This window comes from Tupaia chinensis, unplaced genomic scaffold, assembly GCF_000334495.1.
Source record: "Tupaia chinensis unplaced genomic scaffold, TupChi_1.0 Scaffold000612_1, whole genome shotgun sequence".
Taxonomy (NCBI): Eukaryota; Metazoa; Chordata; class Mammalia; order Scandentia; family Tupaiidae; genus Tupaia; species Tupaia belangeri.
Window position 1 is genome coordinate 3,820,054 of NW_006160131.1, and position 7,035 is coordinate 3,827,088.

Here is a 7,035-nt window from a genome sequence, read left to right on the forward strand (position 1 = left end):
TCAACTTCTTTCTCCTTTCTCTTTAGCAGTTCATTATCTCTCTTCTCTTCCATCTCTGTTAGCTTCGACATTATGAATGCTCTAAATTCCTTATCAGACATTTCCATGATTTTCACTGAACTGCTTGTAGATGAAGAAAAGTTACTCTTTTCCCTTGGAGGAGAGGTATTTTCTCATTTCCCCATATTTCTCGTGATCCAGCGGTGATTTCTTGTCATCTGGTGGATGGTGTGTTTCTTTCAAATTCTTGAAGTTCAGTCTAAATGTTCAGGAGCAAGCAGAGGTGATCTAGAATCTCTTTGCCGTTCTGTTGTGGTCACTAGTGCAGCAGATTCAGTAGATATTGGGGAATATTTTAACCCTATTAGTATTTGGATGTTTAGCTACAGTGCTCTTAGATCCATCGCTAGCTCGTTTGTTGGAGGCTGTATTATCAGTAGAAAATCTTCATTCCCTGAAAAATCTAGTTCGCGGGCGCCATGTGGAACCTTCTGCTGAAGGCCTGGCTTCTTCTCGGAATGTATGCCTTTTTAAAAAGTTGTGAGAAAAATCTAGTTCGCGGGCGCCATGTGGAACCTTCTGCTGAAGGCCTGGCTTCTTCTCGAAATGTATGCCTTTTTAAAAAGTTGTGAAAAGGATCAGCAGATGGCGTCATGGTTACATCACTTGACTCCCACATAGTCAACTGTGGTTCAAGTCCCGGACCTGATGGCTTAAATTCCTGTCAGGCGCATGTGCATGCATGCCCAAGATCCTGAGAGAATGGAGAAGGGATTGCGGTGTGGCCATCCCTCCTGGGGGGTGAGTTCTCGCTTTCTCTCTCGCTGTCTCTCTCTGTCTCTCTGACAAGAGCACGCACCGTATAGCAAAAAACTCTCTAAAAAAAAAAGTTGTGAGAATGTAGAGCAGTTTAGTTTGAGAATCAAGAGTTGGAGCTCTGTGTTAGACGAGGAAGTGTATTCTTTGCAGTCCTCTGCCTTCGCTTTTTGCAATTCACTATTTTTCAGACATTTTGCATACGTCATTTCATGTCATCTCCACCTGCAATTAGAGAAAGAGAGGGGCAGAGAGGTTACAGTGGATGTTCCAAGGTCAAGTAGCAAGGAAATGGTAGATTTAGGACTCTAGACCAGTTCCATCAGGCTGCAAAGCTCAGTTTCCTTCACACCACTCTGCCCATGTCTCTGTGGAAGGGCAGGACAACTGCAGCAAGACTCAGACAGCCACCATCTGAGAAATGATTGCAAATACACGCCAGGAAGGTCAGTAGGTGGCGTGGTGGCTAAGGTATTGTGGTCCACTGCAGTTCAAGTCCCAGACCTGGGGACTTGAAAAATCACGCTGGGCTTATGTGTGTGTGTGTCCCAAGTCCTGAGAGAATGGAGAAGGGATTGCAGCATGGACATCCTCCCTGGGGGAGTGGGAGGGTTCTCACTTTCTCTCTCTCTTTTGCACCGTATTGCAAAAACAAAAACAACAGAGAACCCTCCTAGGATAGCAACGGCTGTCAATTCCACTCAATAGATACCTCTTCTCCATGCAAGGATTCAGGAATGCAGGCATCTTGCTCAATCCTAACCCTACCCACAGACGGCCACTGGGGAATACTCTGTGCAGTTTGAGTGGATGTGAGCAAGGGGCATGAGACCTCAGTAAGAACCTTGCATCTCAGGCCCCTGCATCTGCAGATAACTCAAAAACAGCATGACCCGGAATACGATGTCTCCCGTGGCCTGCGTGCCTGAGGGGAGATGGACGCTCAGTGGCCAGGTCGTGGCAGGGAAGGATGAGGATATGACTCTAACAACAGAAACCTCCGTCCCCACTTCGGGAATCAAACCTCAGCCCTGAGGGACACTAACTGTTGGCAGGGACTACATGACCTTGGCCATGCTCTTCCTGAACTTCTGAGACGTTCACAGCAAACGATCTCTGTAATCAAAAGGATAGACACTTAAGTGCCCATAAAGTTTTCTGGGGGCCGGACAGACTTAAGCAATTGCAGCATTTTATTAGCTATCCAGCCCTCTGCAGTAAAAATAACCTTTGCATTTCATAGTCAGATCTTGTTTTTTCCAAATTGCTTTTGCCTTTCATTAAAGAGCTCAACTTAGAAGTGTTTTTCCTTTCATCACAGAGTGGAAAAATTCTTGGTGGCTTTGCCCCAGAGCTGCAACCCACGCACCAGTCCCAAGGGCCCTATTTTCCCCAAACCAGGTGATGCTGGGGCAGTCGCTGGAGGGCATGTTCCCGAGGACTTCCCTGCACGAGGTCTGGCACACCGCTCAATGCCGGCTACTCATTCTTAGAGAGGAAGAAGCAGAGACACTCTTGGGATAGACTATTTTTTTGGAGTGGTTTTGTAACCGACTTCTTTTTTTTTACAGTCCACTGGAGCAAAAGGATGAAAACTTCCACTACCATTTGAGAGATTCGCAAGTATATGAACTCAAGATTCTGAGTCTTGTCAGTCAGCAGTCGAGATCCAGCTGAGAGAGGCCAGGGCAGTGACCCTGTGCCAGTGAGGAAGGGGGGAAGGGAGAAGGTGTGGCACAGTTGCCCAGGTGTGGGCCTGAGATCTGCCACTTTCCCCTCTTCTCGCTTGGCTCCATCCCCCTCTTTTCCCCTAAAGGGTGGAAAAGCCTTTCTAGGCCTGGAGACATGTCTTTCCTCCCACCCCCACTTTGTCTAACAGCTTTTAAATGAATGATTTCAATCTCTCAGGCAAAAGATTTCCAAGCAATTGAGGTGGGTAACTCCACCTTCAGCATGGTGGAGCGTCACTCCCCACTCCTTGAGCATGGGCTGTGCGACATTTTCTTCCAAAGAATACAAATGGGAAAAGGGGGGAGAGGAGCTTAGCAGTGGAGAAACCTGAAAACCACTGCCTCAGCCAGGCGACCAAGGTCAGCACCAACACAACAGATCTTGCTGGTAGTGCGCGCCCTTCCTAGGATCTGATGGAAATGGCGTTATCCTCTGTGATCTTCTGACCAAAACCTGTCATCTCAGTCTAATCACGAGAAACGTAGCAGACAAATCCCAGAGAGGGGCCATCTGGTAAACACCCGACAGTCCTCCAAAACCGTCAAGGTCATCCCAACAAGGAAGGAGACACCGTCAACAGCTGAAAGGAGCCTGAAGAGACGTGATGACAAAAATGTAGTGAAGAATTCTGAATGAGATCCGGCACAGAGGGGTCACAGAAGACCTAAGAGAATCTAAGTCGACGCTGGTCAGTGACCAGATAGCAAGAACCGGTTCTAGTTGTGAAAATCATACTGTAACCATGTAATGTTAACACCGGGGGAAGTGGTGGGGTGTGCAGGAGTTCTGCATTGTCTTTGCAACTTCTTTTGTGACTCTAAAATTGGGAATTAAAAGTTTATTTTTTAAAAAGTAATAGTTAGAAAAATGAATAGTTTTAACTTTTGCCTTGCTTGCATCTCCTTCTTTCAGCCTTGGCATCTTAAGCTGACCTTATCATCTTTTTTTTTTTTTTCTTTTTATCGTCAGCGGGCATGTAAGCTCACAGAGAGAGAAAGAGAGAGAGAGAAAGCACCCCCCAGCAGGATGTGGTCATGCCACAACTCCTCCTCCTCTACCACTCCATCCTGTCAGGATCGTGGACGCACACACGCACCTGGCATGTCTTCCAAGCCTAGGCTGGGATTTGAACAGTGGTCGGCTATGTAGGATCTGCCTCCCTATGCACAGTGTTTAGCCACTGTGCTACTGGGCCGGTCTGCCTATCTTTTACGTATTCCCATATTTGTTTATCCTGGTCTTCCCTTTGGGAGTCTGTATAAAAACGTAGCCAATGAAGCAGTAAATAATCCAAAGACAGACACACCACCAACCCGCGGTCCTCACGCGCTTGTTTTACAGCCGCCTCCAGGAGCTTGGCGACATCCTGTTTGAACGCACATCGTGTAATTACTTCGCGAAATCGGATTTCTCACAAGAAGCTGGCATCTTCCATTGACTCTTACTGGAAGCTGTGAGTGGATTTTAAAAGAAGGAAAATACTAACGAAGAATGACTTGGGCACTGCTGATACTACGTGGATTGTTCTGGAAGGCGCCCCCAGCCCCTCGAGAGGCCCGGCTTGCAGTCACATGTCACATAACTCCAAGAGTTACGCCGCTGCCCAGGGAGGCAAGGCCTTTCACCTCCCCAGCTGCTCCTACCTCTCCATTCCTGCCTCTGTGTATGCAGTCTCCAGGAAACTCACTCCCTTCCTTGATTTGCACAAAATCTCTATTTATTGGAAGCATTTATTAGGATAGAGAGACATTTTAAACCATGAGGGCATGAAGGACGATGGCGGGCTTTACACCTCAGCCTCTCAAACACTGTCCAGTAAGACAGTAGCCACTACTACCCACAGTGGCCGTCTGCAGCCCAGCCCGAGAACTTCCCACGTGCCCTTGTGTTCCTTACGATCTCCAACTTCACCTCTGCTTTGGCCCTTCCTTCTCTGTCTCCTCCCATTCCTCCCTCCCTCTTAAGAAACAAATTCAAAACCTCTCATTTTCCCATGTAGAACATCTTAACTATATTTTTATTGCTTGGGGTGTTTTTGTTTGTTTGTTTTTTTGTGCCATGGGCGCATGCACTTGCTGGAGAGAGACAGTGAATGGGCACATGCACTTGCTGGAGAGAGACAGTGAGAGGGAAAATGAGAAATCACCCCCGCCCCCAGGGGATAGCCACGCTGCAATCCTTCTCCTCCATTCTCCTCCTGGGATTTTGGGCATGTACTCACATGTCCCTGGCATTCTTTTTAAACCACCATGTCTGGGTCTCGAATCACAGTTGGGCATGTGGGAATTTAGCACCTTAACTACGATGACGCCTGCTGGCCTCTACACCCACATCTTCTGGGTCTCACATCATGCCCCAAGTAGCTCACTATAGCATTTCCCCAACTGAACATGGCCTTCCTAGGAAGGTCCTATTTAGGCCCCTATAGAATTACCTTTTAAACTTGTGTTTTAGTGTCTTTCTCTGGGCATGGAAAGATGCTCTGAGGGCGTGCCACGGAAACCCCGTTTATTTATTGTAGAGATGCTGAGAACAGCGTTGTGTTTCCTTCTCTGCTCGAACTGCTGGGAAACTTGGAGCTGAAGTGATAGTCTACTCCAGTGAAATGGACTCTGATGACAAATGTGGTATAATAATCCTACCCTATAATAGTCATATAGTAATCACACCGTATAGTTCACCCTATTAAAGTATATAACTCAGTGGTATTTAGTACATCACATAGTCGTGTACCCAGCATGCCCTAGCACAGCCCCTTCAGCATGGTGGCTTCAGGGAAGTACAGGGCAGCCCAGAGGTCCCGCAGAGTGTTCCGAGAGAAGGGAGGTGCCAGGGTCTCAGGCGTGGGCTGGGAAACGTGCCCGGCATCACTTCTGCCATCTTCGACTCTAGGTCAGAGCAGGCACGAGCCCACCCAGGGGTGCCCACCGTCCTCTCAGTGGGCAGTGTATGAAGACGTGGGGCCACTGAGCCTGGTGCTCGCCATCCGCCACTCATGGCTCTCCCTACGGGCAGGCTTTCTGTGTGCGACGCTACCTGGGACCCGAAGGTAGTCTGTCGCGTAAATCGGAGATGTACACAGGTCTCAGGGTGCCTCTCGTCCCTCTGGACTGCTGGTGCTTCCCCAGTGCACGTCTGCCACGTCGCTCAGAGTCCCCAGGGATGGACGCCTGCCAGAAATGACCCAAATGCACAACTTCTCACATGCTCCTTTTGGACAGAGAACGCCACTGGGCCTGCCCCGAGGGGTGGCCTGAGCTCATGAAAGGAGGGTTTGCTCAGCTCGCTCAGACCAGCCCTGGCAGCCTGTCTGCAGGATGGCAGCAGCTGTCCACACCCCTGCGCAAAAAAAACTCTTCCCACACACCGGGGCCGACACTTGGCGTCGTCTGGCTTGAGTTTTCAGAACACACTTGTACGTTGAATTCAAATAAAGCCTCCCGTCCCTTGGGGAAAGTGCGGGGGAGAGGGAAGGAGGACAGAGGCAGCTGGCCGAGTGGGAGGAAGCAGGAAGTAAGCTCTCAGGACCATGTAGCACCCGACGGGCTCCTGGAGACGATCAGGGCAGTCCGAGGTCACCTCGCGGAGAAGAGAAATGGACTTGGACACTTGGAATTCGGCTTCCCAGGCAGCCTGGCGGGATGGTGTCCAATCCATGCAGCAAGACCAGCTGTGCCTGCGCCCCCAGGGGCCCCGGGAGCCAGAGGAGGAAACCAGAGGCCAGCGCCTGGTCCCTGTGCTCAGGAAGACTTCTCTCCTGTTAGCTCCAGCTCTTTCCTGGGGACCAGAGACTACCTTTAGGGGAACCGTATAATTTGTCTAATCTTCCGCCCTCTCTCATTCCCTTCTTCCTTCCGTCTTCTCCCCAGACAGATGTGGCCCAAGCCCAGGGCTTTGGGATCACCTACAGGACATCAGTCGCCTTCCCCTGGATTGGCGAACCCTGACCCCTCTGACTATCAGGGTTCATCCAAGGACTTGGTTTTCTGGCAAGAATCTTGCACCAAAGTCAGCAAGGCCCTTTGGCTAGCGGGTAACTCACCAAAACCCTGAGGACTTGCACCCGTAGAGGAAGGGGAATTGCTACGTTTAAATATCAGCTGTAGCTGAAGCCAGCTGGCCTAGGAGGCCAGAACCACTCAGCTCTTCATGGAGAGAGCACATCTCCTTTAGAAATGCCTGGACGGGAACCAGCAGTTTGCGTAATGGCTATGTCGCTGGACTCCCACGTAGTCGGCTGCGGTTCGCGTCCCGGACCCGGTGGCTTAAAAAACTCACGCCGGGCGTGTGTGCGTGCGTGCCCAAGATCCTGAGAGGAGAATGGAGGGGAAGGGATTGCGGCGTGACCATCCCCCCTGGGGGGTGATTTCTCGCTTTCTGTCTCTCTGTCTCTCTCTGTCTGGCGAGCGCACGCGCCCTATAGTGAAAACCTCTCCAAAAAAAGAAATGCCTGGACACGTGTGAGTGTGTGTGTGTGTGTGTGTGTGT